The following is a 14,674-nucleotide window of genomic DNA, read 5'->3' as shown; positions in this document are numbered from 1 at the left end:
TGACAAACATCAACACATATAATTGAAAAATACATTAAAATCTATAAATATTTATAATAATTACTTACCTAGCAGCCTTTATTCCTCGGATTTCAGCACTAATATACTGCATATTAGTAGAAAAAAAAGACGCCAACATTATAGCATCTACTTTCGGCAAATTATCGGATTGAGCTTTTGAAAATCCGTCTTCCATTATTTTAATTTACTTCTATATCACTCTAGATTAATTATAATTTACAAAATAACTTAATATATAACTCACAACGTCAGAATCGTATATAAAAAACACGCAACTTAACCAGCCTGTACAAACAGTTCGACTAAATGACAAACATCATAGACGATAGCGGGTTGTGACGTCACCACCGTCACGACCAATCATATCGCGTTCTTATAAAGGCGTGTTTTTTAACATTTTTATTTTAAAAATTAAGAATGAAAACATTATTCTACAATATCCATATTGATTTTCAAAATACAACTATTTTTTCTAAATCCATTACACATATTTTTATCGGTATTCGTAGTATGTGATATTTCCCTATTTCCCATCATTAATGAAATTAGTTAGACAGCTGTCATTCTAATCAAGCTATATTTTAAGGACTATAGATGTTCAATTTCTTAATTTTTTATTTATGTATTTTTCATTCTTTTTCTTCTTTTGTTGCTTATTTTTTTAAATAAATTTACGTGTAAATAAACTCTCATCAAAATGTTATTGCCTGGCTTAAAACGAGGTATGTAAGCTAGGCCAAGTTTCATACAAAATTTGTAAAAAATATTCAAATATATTAAAAAATTAATATATGCAAATACTTATGTACAAAAATAACTGTTTTCAGGCACCTTCTGCACTTTGGATATTTGTATCTCCAGTCTGGAGGACACCGGGCTGGTCGACATCAAGGGCACTGTGGAAAAGATCCGTTCCCAGCGAGCCTACTCCATCCAGATGCCGGATCAGTACGTGTTCTGCCACCTCGCCGTCATCGAGTACGCCCTCTCCCAAGGCTACCTACAGTCTGCCGACCTGACGGGCTTCGACGAAGACAACGAAGAGGACTCCGACTAGAGCATCGGCCGGACTGTGTCGCCATTCTGTAATGAAAATACAAACAAGTTGGATTCCTCGATTAGATCCATTATGCGATGAAGAGTTAGGATATGGATCGAGCCATTTTGTATGCATCCGTCAGTTCCATGAACCGGATGGATAATACGAGCTTTTTATGTGTTAAGTCCCTTCCTGTAAGTATTGTGATTTGTACAAATTGGCTCTCTCGGTAAATAATCTGTCCATTTGTGAATAAACCCGGCGGCGGCATATCTTTACTAAAATTCAATCTTAAATTTTATTAGCTCGACTTAAAAAGTATTCAGGCGTGCCTCGGTATTCTAAAATATACCTCAATAAATGAAGGATGATTTTAAATTAACACTGTAGGTAAATTGATAAAACTGAGAATATTTTCAATGAAAGGACTCCGACTGAGTGATAAAGTGAAGTGTTATAATAATAATGTTGGACGGTGGAACACTTCGGTCCAAACCTGCGAGTCGTAAGATAATCGTAAGGAAATTCTGACGTGATGTGACTTAGATTTGGCATAAGAAACTTTTTATACACGAACATTAAGCATTAAGTATTTTTAAAGGAGGAGACTCCACATTACTTATGGGAACCTGGTTTTGTGTGTTGCGGACAGTGCGGGAGGCACGAAGTTTACCGCAGGTTCGCCGCACCCGACAATAGCGGAACATTGACTTCCCCATGGGTTGATATATTTTTGTAAGTGTTGTATTTACCGGTAACCTTTGTGGAAATGCCTAAACATGACTATTTCATACGCTCGCTTGGTACCGATAACGCAGCCAGTTTAGAGACTACTAATGTGTTTTGTTTTAGCGTACGTCAGATAACTCCTTTCCTCGGATTACCCATTGGCTTTGTATGATTTGCATATGCGTAACTTGAAAGTAGACATAGTATCTCTTGTATTTGGCCAGCCAAGACTGATTATATCCTTCACACTGATTCCTAGGATCCAACTTATTTAATATTAAGTATAGATGAATTATCCATTCACACTTGTATCTCCTTAGATAAATTCTCATATCATTTTAGTGTACGCGTTACCCTATTTACTTTTTTTCTACTGATACTTTCATTTCTATTGACTCGACTGGCTGTACTGCCATTCCTTATTTTGTGTTTTTAATATCGCTTATTGTTTGGCAAATCACCATTTTCACATTTCTGGGTATATTATATATTGAAAGTAAAATGTTTTAATCGATAACTATTTTCCAATCTCATCAATTTGATTGAAATTTAAATATTGTTGTAATTAATTAATTTAATAATATAGTCAATTCTTCTCCATTCATGAAGTACCCCGGAGTATAATTGTGTCCATTTATCGTGTTAATTACTACTACATACTAATATCACGTCTTATGATCGTCTTTCATTCCAAAATTAGAATTTAACTTTTGTATTCTGTGATTTTGTCCTTCAACCTCGTACATTTTTTAAATTCCTTTTTTCAATCCAATCTTGTAAAAAAAAAACAAGTTTTTTGAGTAAACACAATGAAACCATTCGATATGATCACAGAAATTGCAAAAGATTAGCCCCACATAATAGCAATTAGATAGATTGTAATAAAGAAATGCTATGTTTTTGTATTGTATTCATCACAGTTGTGTACATAAATTAAAATTAGAAATATTTTGCAAACTTGATTTTTATTACTATAATAGATGTATGTGAAAAAATTTGTTTTTCAAACAAAAATATCTTGGCAGTTGATTTGTGATAGTGATAAGTTACTTTTGTGCTATCCATGTTTTTGCTTCATAATAGCTGCTCATACTTTGTATACCTACTCTGTATTCATCGGAGAGCATCAACAAATTAATCATATCATTAAAATACAAAACACATACCTGATCTTCCTCATTACATTGATATCTATTTAGTAACAAATGCATTGACTGAAATTTTCACATTATTTGATCATAAATTATGTACATAATGCTAAAACATTACATATTTATTTCAATAAACTATACATTGTACTACACATACACATTTGCAAAATATCTTTATTTAATATCAAATGGCAGCTTTATATTATTGAATGCGGTGGTCGTAAACTTCATATCGATGTGTTTTAAAGTTTAACCTCCGAGTCTTCTTTTGAATGCCTACTCATCAATTTTAATTTCTTCAGTTAAACAAAATTATAGTGATTACTTTATTCACAAAAGTGCAAATGTTATTTGAAAATTTAACTTTGCCATTCTTTGAATTTTACTTAACTGAAAACTATTTAATTACATAGTTTTTTTTCACATGTTGCATGTTCACCCTTTTATTCATTTTGATGCATCAACAAACTTAATAGCTATCAAGTTACTACACTAGTTACACTGGGCTACAAAAGTCCTTGAATGGCACATACAGGTAACCTGGTGTGACGACACGAGGCATGTGTGCTTCTCGTCTGTCAGAATAGCCTACATTCTTTGGTTCACTACATTGCTTGTGTTTGCCCGCATTGCTATTATAATGCATTTGTACCAAATATAAATATATTGTATGTATTCCACAGAACAGAGCCATTAATATCCTCATTGTGATTTAAATTGTGTATAAGTAATCACCACAATTATTCAATTGTCTCGTGGCATATATTAACTTACCGCTTTCTACACCACTCCTCGAATTTTCATATTCTCCTACATTCTTTTCAACTGAGTATTTGTTTTTCACGTTTATTAAGTATGCATATTTAATTCCTAAAATTTTTTGGTCTTTTGAAACTGAATTTTAAAAAATGGTGTATATAAAATGAATCCTTTTAAAACATGTAATTTATTGATCGTTAATAATTGTGGTGATTATTGTGAATTGTTTGTAAATTGAAATATATAGTATTTAATTGTTTTGAATATTTTATCCAGTCTTAATGATTATTGTTCACTAGGATTAGTTAGGTGACATTAATAATTCTGTTTTCTCCTTGTAAATAGATATAATTGTATGCCAAGTTTTCCGTATGTGTGAAATAAAGCGTAATATATTCCTTTAAATTTGTTTCATTTTAATATTTAAATCCAAAACTGACATTGATGTTAATTTTATGTACATGCTACATCTTGAACATATGTTTTTTGATAACCTACCAACCATGCAACTATGCTGCAAACAAAAACTGAGAGCCGTTTTTTTATCAGGACACTAGATGCACGCAAATATCAAAATGCATTGTCACCTTCACTATTACCATGGCACGTATAGTAATAATGAAAAAACATATAGTTTGCTTAGTTCTAATGTTTCGACAGTAACAAGGCAGATTATAAAATTAGCGAGGTTGGGAGCTGAGACAGCCCCAACAGACGAGTCCTACTGTGGGTTTACCTAATGTGCTCCTTGTCTTAGGTCATAGGTCCTAAAAGAGTTGAAGCCGGTTAGAGCATAATACTCTATTCAAAAATGCTTGGTCAGCACCACACAGAGGAAATTAAAGGTTGGCTTTTGACCTAATGAAAATCAGCTGTAATCAAGTTAGGGTTACCATAAGAACCCTTACCAGGGCACTGTAGATTGAATAAACACCTTGCTAGAATGAACCTCTCTGAAACTTCGATATGCAGGGTCTGCAGCTTAGGTGATGAAAGACTACGCCAATGTGATTCTTTGTATTGCAAAAGAAGCCGCTTCACCGGTGGACCATTGATTAAAGCTTAGGATGTGAGATCGCTCGCCCCCTACCTAATAGCCCGATACTTTTAGCATCTGGGCTTGGAGGGGGAAATTTAGCAATATTAGAACACTTGTCTTCCACTCAATAGCTCGGCTCACGAAAACCTAGGCTTGGAGGGCAAGAACTAATTTATGGGGACCCGTCACAAAAGATCTACTCAAGTCTCAGTGACAACAAGAACTTATATACTAATACTTATCGGGATATGGCGTTCTATCTTCTCTGCCTACTCCTACAGTGAAACGGTGGATGTATTTACTTGTATTCATATCAAACTAGTTTTTTTTGTTTTTAATGAATAGCGAACAACTGTATAAATGGCACATAAAAATAACATATTATCATCAACATCTACTTGATTGTGTATGATATATATAATTGGATAACTTATGTAGCGCCATTTTTGTGAAAATCTCTTCAAGCGCGCTGTTCAATAAATAAGTATCCCTGCATGTCTTGCAGCTACAGAGCGCATGGACGATTGGAATTCTAGTTCCTCCTTTGCATTTATGATATATTTTAACTTTAACATATTGGAGCTAGGTTACAGCACGTCTTGCACCTACAGAGCGCATGGACGGTAAGTAATCTAGCCCCAATTTACATTTTGTTTTGATTTGACCATGAAATAAAGTGTTTGAATGATATTAAAATAAAAACATTAAAAAACTCATTTTTAAAAATAGGAGTTAGATTATAACAAGTCTTGCAGCTACTGAGCGCATGGACTGTTGAAATTCTATACCCCATTTACAAAATTTATGGTTGGTAACATTTACATATTGAAACAAGATTACCAATCGTCCTGCAGCTTCAAAGCGCATGATAACTATAACTTTTTTTATAGTTATAACTGTACAAATATCAAACCAACCAACAAACGCTTACAGTGGTGAATAATTTTTAAAATACATATGTTTTATTACTGAAAACAATCATTTTGATTGGACGGATGCAATAGCTAGGTTACATAACGTTTTTCATAAAATTTTCAGTCAATGCTACCAATTTTTTTTATTCATGTATTGACTCAGCTTTGATGTATAAGATAAGTGAACAGAACGGGTAAATAAAAAATGGGCAAAAGAGCTAATATAGCCAAAAATTCTAAATGTAGTTCGAGGCATTTACAAGGCTACTTGTCATCGACTGGTTTGCGTGTTTGCTCAGAGGTATTCAAACATATACCAAAATAGGGTCTTGATTCATAAATTCTAACCGTCTGTGACCTCTGTCGATGCAGGACCTGCGCCACAATTATGAGCGCTATCTTCATCGCTACATATCGAGACGGTAAAAACTAAAATCGATATTTATGTATGAAAATGTGTATATTTGTATGATAATTTAAAGTATCTTCGTCGGTAACCTCTAATTAAACATGTTTTTTATACACCAAACTTAATTTTACTTTGTAGATAAAATTGAAGATAAATTTTAACTTCCTATTAGAATGCGAATCCTGTTGTAATTTAGCCCCTGTATGTAAATGATTGTTTTTCTAAATTATTTGGGGCTTGATTTCTTACCGTCTGGACGGAGGCGTCCTGTATTTATCTGTCTGCTTATCTTCAGGTATTAGCGAGACCCAATCTCAAGCTAGTCCTATCTCTTAAGACCTCATCATGGTCCCTTTCCCCCTCTCTATAATTACCGAATGGAGCTTTACCCTACTATCCGTGGCCCAGTTATATAGGTCCTGTCGGATATACAGATCTGGTGGCTTCTGAAAAGAAATTCAAGGCTTTCAAAAGGTTTTGTAATCATTTCGGCGAATTGATCATGTGCAATCCAATGAAGTGCATATTGAGGCTATACTGACAGAATGCATTAAATCATTAAGTTTTTAAATATTTAAAATATTTTTAAATAAAGGTGTAAGATGTTAATTTCAAATTTTATGCTATGCCTAGAATAAAGATTACTCTTTCAAAACTTTAAAAAAAATCAAAGAAAATTGTGGGAGAAATAATGTATTGAAAGAATAAAAAAGCTTTATATGCGATTTTCTCGGAACTTGTTTTAATGACTTAATGCATTGTCAGTAAAGCCTCGATATTATGTACTTCTGGATTACCTTCATTCAGCACAAAGATGCTAAGGCTACCAGATTACAGAGAGCTCCATCGGTCAGATTTTCTCATTTGGGAATGAACAATTTATACCATATACTTATGTGGGCACTGCCAAGGAGACTTGTGTCAGGTGCGAAGTGCGTATGTGGTGGACAAGCTGTAGTCCCATGTAAGATTACTCGATGCCGTGACAAAAGGAGTAACTAATAGGAAAGGATGATAGAGATACTGTAAAACAAGATTACTCGCGCTAATAAAAGGAAAGGAAACCCTGGTCCCCCGAGTTAGGGGGTGGGTCCAGGGTTTACCCTACCTTCTGAAAGCATAATTTCATTGAAACTCGAAAAAATTAAAACAGCCAGAGACAGGGATAATTGGAAAAGTATCCTGAAAAGCGCGACGCATTGAAAGTTGTAGCATAAAAGATGATGATCTAAAAAACATGACAAAATAAGTAAGCAAAAGAAGAAAAAAAATCCGTCGACATATTAATAAGGCCAAATAAATCCGATTACCAGAATCCATAAAAGTTGTAGAGCTAAAAAAATATTAATAAAATTTACCAATATTCCTCTTATTTAGGTAACTAATGGTAGCTAGATATTTTTTTAATATTTTGTACCATTACCAATAATGGTTCAAATTTTCCTTCGAATTAAAAAAACCAAAATGAACACGCATTTTTTGTTTCTGTTATAATTTCGAATTCTTCAAATTTAAAAGGTACCTACCTACTTACAAAATTTTTTTTTTTTATTTATTTCTGCCTATTTTAAGAAACAAAACATTTTGTAAGTATTTTTTTTTTCCTTATTAGGGCCTACTACCAAAAGTTGATAACATAGGCCAAAAACAAAAAAAAATTATCTAAAAAAATCTAATAATCTTTAAAAATAAGCATTTTGTTTTTCTCCATTCCTATTTTTAATTTATCAGTTCTTACTTAGATAAGAAAAACATCAGTAGTTTGTAAATCATCCACACGCACACCCACTGAGTGGCGCTAGTGCTTTCGTTTTAAGAATGTCAGAAATCTAATATGGCTGATGCGGAAACCGACGAAAACATTCAAAACGAGAAGAGAATGTCGCCGAATGGGCCGCGAAGTGTAACAATTTATAAAACAGAAACAGGATTTGGGTTTAATGTGCGTGGTCAAGTTTCCGAAGGGGGTCAGCTGCGGTCGATAAACGGAGAACTGTATGCGCCCCTTCAACATGTCAGTGCAGTGCTTGAAAAGGGAGCTGCTGAGCAAGCTGGGATCCGAAAAGGAGACCGAATATTGGAAGTGTAAGTACAATTGGCACATTGTCCTCTTTAAATCGAGTCACCCACTGTAGAAATTCGCGAAGTCCTGGCTTGACCGTGTCTGCATACCTCGGCATGTGTCAAATGTCATCCGGGGCCTGATCGTATGTTTTGTTTTAAATTAGTGTAATGCCCGCGATTGGCAGGTTTAACTGCAAGTATTAACCCCCGGCGTTATCCGAACCCGTTCTGTATTATTGACAGTAAACCTTGTTATTGTCTCGATAGCTCATAAACTTTGCCTTTAATTATGAGGTAGTAATTCTATTAGGACGTATTAGGCTAAATTTAAATTAAAACACCGTGCCTAATATCACGTTTTCGGGATTACACGTCTCAACGAAATGAAATGTATATTGATCGATTTCTCATGTTTTTCGAAATGTCTCATCGAATATCACCTACTTATCTATGAATGGATTGAGCAACATGTGAATCGTCACAACATAATGGAAGAGAAATTACCTTGAGAAATAGAGCAGATTTTATTGAGGTTTGTGTATATTCTTGTGGCATTATTTTTGAGTCCCCTGTAAACTAAACGCTGTTAAAGGTTTTGCTGTTTGATAGAATAAGTTCTTATTTAATACAATAATTTTAACAAGTAAAAACACGGGTAAATGTAGTACTCACTTTTTTATACAATTCACACATGTATTTCTGTTACATGCACACACTTTATACTCACTGATTAGAAATTACGTAAAAGACAAAGCTTGAAACAATTGTTTCGACAGGTGTGTGAACAAATTTGTCTTAATTTTATTTAAACCACTCGTACAATATAACATTATGCTGATTGAGAAGAACCTGTTAACAAGCATAGCAGGACCTTGGCAATCCGGACTGGCGACAGGACCTTTGTCGAATTACCATGGTGTCCGGATTGTGGTCTGCAATACTTGTTTAACTTTAAAAATTTATTTACGTATCAAAAGACAACTTCGACAATATAAACAATAGTGAATAATAAACAGTAGGAAAGCTGTGTGTTTAAAATAAAGCTAAATAAACAGAAAAATAGAGTGCGGCTCTCGACACAGGAGAAATGCTTCCCGCCCTCCGGATTATTGAGGCTCTACTGTATTATTTGTATATATTTTTTGATGCAGTAAATTTCCTGAGATCTTTGCCATATGGAACATCAATTAGTTTACAGACTCAGAAATATTTTCCAAAATTACTTTCCTATCGTTACAAACATTTCTTTTACTTACATTCAAAATATGGAATAAGTCAACTTTCATGCACTTTTTTAAAGATAAATTTATAGCGGAACGAAAAAAGTTTTTAGAAGCGATATGGAAGTCTAGGCATTTACAGGTTTTATCAACTGTCATTGGCTGGTTTAAGTGGCCATTTTACACATCCACACTTCCCCGACTCTTCCGTCTGTTGACTTTTGTGAAGTAAGAGCGCTGAAACCTTTATTAATGTGAATTAGATTCATCTGGCTGAATTATTCTTTGCACTGCAAAACTTCACTTGAACATTATTCAAATAAGTTTATCAGTCGAGGTGCCGTTCGAACTTACATTTTATTGATACTTATTCAATACTAAGTAAGGGGTGACTGTCCACGCAAGAGATCTCGATATTCATTTAGCAAGATGTTTTTACAACGAAATATTTGGCCGGCATTTGAAGCGTAAGACTAATCATCTTACCTTCATGTTACTAAAAACGGTCAAGTTACACCGTGTTTGGTGTACTAATGCATCGTCCTACGCACCGTCGGGTGTCAAAAAGGGACAAAAGAACAAACAAAGAAATCATCACGCCGTTTACCTTAGGAGTAGGCAGAGAGGATAGAACGCCACATCACTCTGTCTGCATACAGGCCTCACTTCCTCTACATTCATACATCTCATGCACGCCCGCCGATTGACATGTCTGTCTTCAAGTGTTTCATTCGCATTCGTATCGTAAATACTTTCAGCCGTTCTTTCGCCGTCTATTCGCTCCACATGTCCAAACCAACGCAGCATCCCTTTCTCGATTCTGTCGATATTGCTTGTCTCAGCCTTACATAGTTCACGGATCTCGACATTTGCGCTCCATCATACATCGTTTTACCACACATTCGCCTGAGAGATCGCATTTCGACAGCATTCTTCATTGTGAACTGCTAGTTTTGCCTCCTGCGACAAATGTTTGTTTGTCAATGCAGATATCTGGTAATTACTTCAAATGAAAATGATACCAGAAAAATCATAATTTCTTCTCATACAGTAAAGCACTAAGGTCCTGGGTTTTAAATGAGGAAGTTCAGCCCTACGGGAAATTGAATTTAAAAAAATGTATTCTTATGCATTGTCAAAATTAGAGCGTTAAATTGTATAGAGAAGTTCCTTGAAAATGTATGAAAAAATAAAGAGTTGAAGGTGATTCCAAAAGAAAATATGAAACTAATTATTCATAGATGGCACATTTTTAATGTTTTATTGAAAAGTGTCATTTTTACGTTTATTTTTATGAAAATTTTACAAAACTTGGTTTGCGGAAACTTTACACTAAATATATATATTTTTTATTTTTTTTATTCCAGTAAAATGGCTACATAGTGCAGAGCCAATTCTACCATATAAACATAAATATAAACATAAAACAAAATTTTATATTTGCAGCACTTATGGTGGTCTTAGCACATCCTGCCATTGCTCGAACAACGGTGAATGGATCCACCCTGCAGTGGCATGAAGAAGTGCGTCGTTAGTGCTTTTCAGGCGTTCCCATAGGCTCCAGACTCTTTTGCGAAGTAGGGCATATTGATTGTAACAAATACCATAACAACATAATTTAGGTCCTTTTCACAAAATAGTGTACAAAACAAAAAATAACTTATCTTATTTTTTGTGACTTATATTATTACTGGAGTTAGTGTCGATACAATAATATTTTGCATTTGAAATTCAAGTTTGTTGGACAAATATTTATTGTACAAAATACAAACTTAATATTGTTAATGTTTTTCTTACAAAGGCATTATGGTAAAATTATGTGCACAATTTATTGCTTCAGTTACGACTTCTCCAAGTTTTATTTAACCTGTAGTTCCAGAGTTCAGCTTTCGTAAGGTGATTTGTATATTATGGAGATAGGTAGAATAGTAGGTAGATGTAGATATCATTATTCCAAGTTCTTGATTCCTAATACTGAGACAGGAAGTAGTGATCTGTACCTACCTAAGTATGCAATGCGAACCGAAAGGTGCATACACTCTCGTCCAAATTATTATAATCATTTTATTTTCGATCATTTTCTCAATTAGGTGAATATTTGTGCTTGTATAGTTTATAAATATTATTTATTCACGGACTCATTCAGTCCATTTAGTTACGATAAATCATTTTTTTATATCCGCCCTAATTTTACTATCCGGCCGGATACCAGATAGCTCAATATTCGGCGGATACCTAATATTCATTCAACTGCGAAAAATTCATGAAATCAATACCTACCACTAAATGGATTTATTGATATTGACCTTGTTCGGGAAAAAGGAAGTAACCCTCATTGTTTGATAAACTGACTTTTGTATAAAAATGATCTTACAAAAAAATACCCGAGAAAAATAATTTAACACCCAAACAAAAAAATGATAATATTTTTTTTTCAAAACTAAAAATATGTTTGTATGTAATAAATAAAGCGAAACGGGTGAAACTACCTAAAACCATTACATGATTTAATTAATAAACTTATAAAGTATATTGATATACAACTCTTTGGTCGATAAGTGATCATTAAAAATTTCATGAAAATATTTTAACCCCTTTTTATTTTATGCCCATTAAAAGTTTTGTATTTAACTATGACAGAGATTCGAGTACCGGTTTTTTTTACTGTTTTTTGGTCATCCTGTAAAATTGTACTTTTATGGGTTACCGCCTTTTACCCGAACATGGTCGATATGTATAAAGGAAGATACAAATAAAAAACTGTATAGATAAACTTACCAAAACTGTTTGTTTTTGAAGGGTATCCGGCTTAGAGACTCACCGAATATTCGGTATCTGGCCAGACCGCTATCCGTTTCATCATTAATTCAAATCATATTACGATGATTTGAATGCACGAGTATAATTCAAAGATTTGTTTTAGTAGTAAACTCTAAAATCCCGATTTTGAAGTTACCTATATAGTTCTAGTAATTATCCCACGATATAATAATGCTTTAGTTTTTCTTAACTAACAAAATTTTGCCGGACCTGAAATACACAAATTAACACAGTTTTTGCTACCGTTCGCCTTATTGCAGTAAATGGTCATGAGGAAGAAAGACAATGTACGGCACAAGTCCTCCATACTAACTGCCAAACCCACGGTAAAAAGGGCAGTGAAGGCAGAAGACTTTAATCCAATTATTAATATCGCGATTTGTAAAAATGACTGTTTTTTTTTAGTTTTAGCGAAACCGATCGGAAGACCCTCGATCTTTAAAACGGTATGTAGAGGGAGTGCTTTCACTTCAGTCAAACTTGTTAATGAGGGAAATTGGGAAAAATTATATTCAACAATGTTTTAAGTATGTCCAAATGTTTGCAGACAGGCTGGATTTCGTCCCTAGGGAATTATACAGTTCTAAATTGGTTGCAACAGAGGGGGAAAACGCTTTTTAGAAGGAAATGTGGAAGTCTAGGCATTTACAGGGCTTGTGCCTATCACCGACTGGTTTAACCTCTGGAATTTCAGACGTTGCCTTGCAGGTGAATTGGTTCAGCCGGATGAATCTCACCCACGCGATGAAGGTTTCAGCTCCTTTACTTCACAAAAGTCAACAGATGGAATAGTGGAGGAAATGTGGAGCTAGGTAAAAGTAAAATTTCATCATTCGCCCAAACCAATATTGAATCAACTGCTCCACAAGTGTATAGCTTATGTTAGGTTTTTGTTATTTTCATTGTGCGTTTTGTAATATAAATAATATAGATGTACATAAATTAATTATAAACATAAATACGTAGTGTTTAAAACTGCCTGAATATTTTGTTAATTATCTATGTTTATTAAGTTAGTCTTTTTTGTTTATTCTCAAATGTAAAAATATTTCCAAAAAATATATTTTTAGTGTCCTCGGCACGGGTAACCCTAGTGAGGTCGCATTATTTTTACTATAGTTTGTAAGAGAAAAATATGAATAAAAAAAAAAAATAAAACCAGATAATGACAGGTCATAAGCTCTGTACTTCCATATTTACTTATCATTTTTTTTATTTAAAAAAAAGTGAGTAGTATATTTTGGATGGGGAGTGTAATACAGATGGCACTACACCTGCCGGTACAGGAACACAGTACACAGTACAGGGTATGCATGCAGACGCAGGCTATCGGAACAGGTTCTTCTCTGACCGTGCGAAAATCGTTAATCTCCCGTGAATATGTCTACTGTAGATAGTAAAGGTAATATACCGGCATACGTAATCTGCGCAAAACTTGTCCGCCTCCTCGATACTCGCAACGGCACTGCGGGGACTATTATGTACCAGTTTCCCGACTCACTTTCCTGAAACAATAGTTCTCGGATAGGATATTCCTAATTAAATATCCCAACTAGAAACCTCAGACAAAACTTACTCTTTCATACCGATAACCATAGAACTGACTATGGTTTTCATTCCCGTATGCCCAGAGTTCTTAGATTTGCCAACAAACATACCAGTCTTGATTTCTTTGATAACAAGTTGTCTTCTTTCAAACGATCACTGAATCAAATTCAATTTTAAACACCTCTCTCCCGCTTCCACTCCCACCGAGTCTACTATATGTATACCATTGTGTCTTTCTACTTTCCTTTATAATAATTTTCTATGTATAAATATGTCAAATAGGTGCGAAGGTTTTCACGGTCACTGTTATCAATATGTTTCTCATTTGGGTGATACCGTGTGTGTTGGATTTGTTCCGACGTTTCGGCTTCCATTGCAGGAGCCATCTTCAGGGTAAACTGAGTGAAGATGGCTCCTGCAATGGTAGCCGAAACGTCGGAACAAATCCAACACACACGGTATCACCCAAAAAATAAACGTGTTTATAAATATGTCCTTAAAAATGCCCATTGGGCGTATATATATAAATGAATAAATAAATGGGGAACCGAAAAAACCTTCAATTACAAATATATTTTTTACGCCGCGTGATATGATGACGCGTATTATACGACGAAAATGAAATAGCGCGTCACTGTCATTTATCGGGTTCGTTTATGTTTCTTTTATATTATTTTGGGTTGGTATGTGGTTGAATAATCATTACCTAAAACTGAGTTTACTTTGTAGATAAAATTGAAGATAAACTTTAACTTCCCATCAGAATACGTACCCAGGGCCCCGTATTGTAAGTTAACAGAGTTATCTTCGACTGTCTGTAAAGAAAAACCGATATTTATGTACGAAAATGAGTATATTTGCATGAGCATTTAAAATATCTTAATCGCTAACCTATAATGTGTATTTTCTCAAGCCTGGGTGTTCTGTGATGTAATTCACCACTGTAATTGGGCCTCCTGGC

At 34.3% G+C, this 14,674-nt stretch overlaps 1 pseudogene across 1 annotated transcript; it reads left to right on the top strand.

The window, feature by feature from the left end:
- Window positions 1-848: 848 nt before the first annotated feature.
- LOC148271445 (tyrosine-protein phosphatase non-receptor type 9 pseudogene) lies at window positions 849-4,104 on the top strand (annotated as a pseudogene). The gene has a single exon (XR_015825090.1). The product of XR_015825090.1 is annotated as a tyrosine-protein phosphatase non-receptor type 9 pseudogene (transcript).
- The last annotated feature ends 10,570 nt before the right edge of the window (window positions 4,105-14,674 follow it).

Source organism: Micrasema longulum, unplaced genomic scaffold (genome assembly GCF_059751315.1).
Source record: "Micrasema longulum isolate JH-2025_06_02 unplaced genomic scaffold, ASM5975131v1 h1tg002866l, whole genome shotgun sequence".
NCBI classification, from domain to species: Eukaryota; Metazoa; Arthropoda; class Insecta; order Trichoptera; family Brachycentridae; genus Micrasema; species Micrasema longulum.
This window is presented reverse-complemented; position numbering and strand designations above follow the sequence as displayed.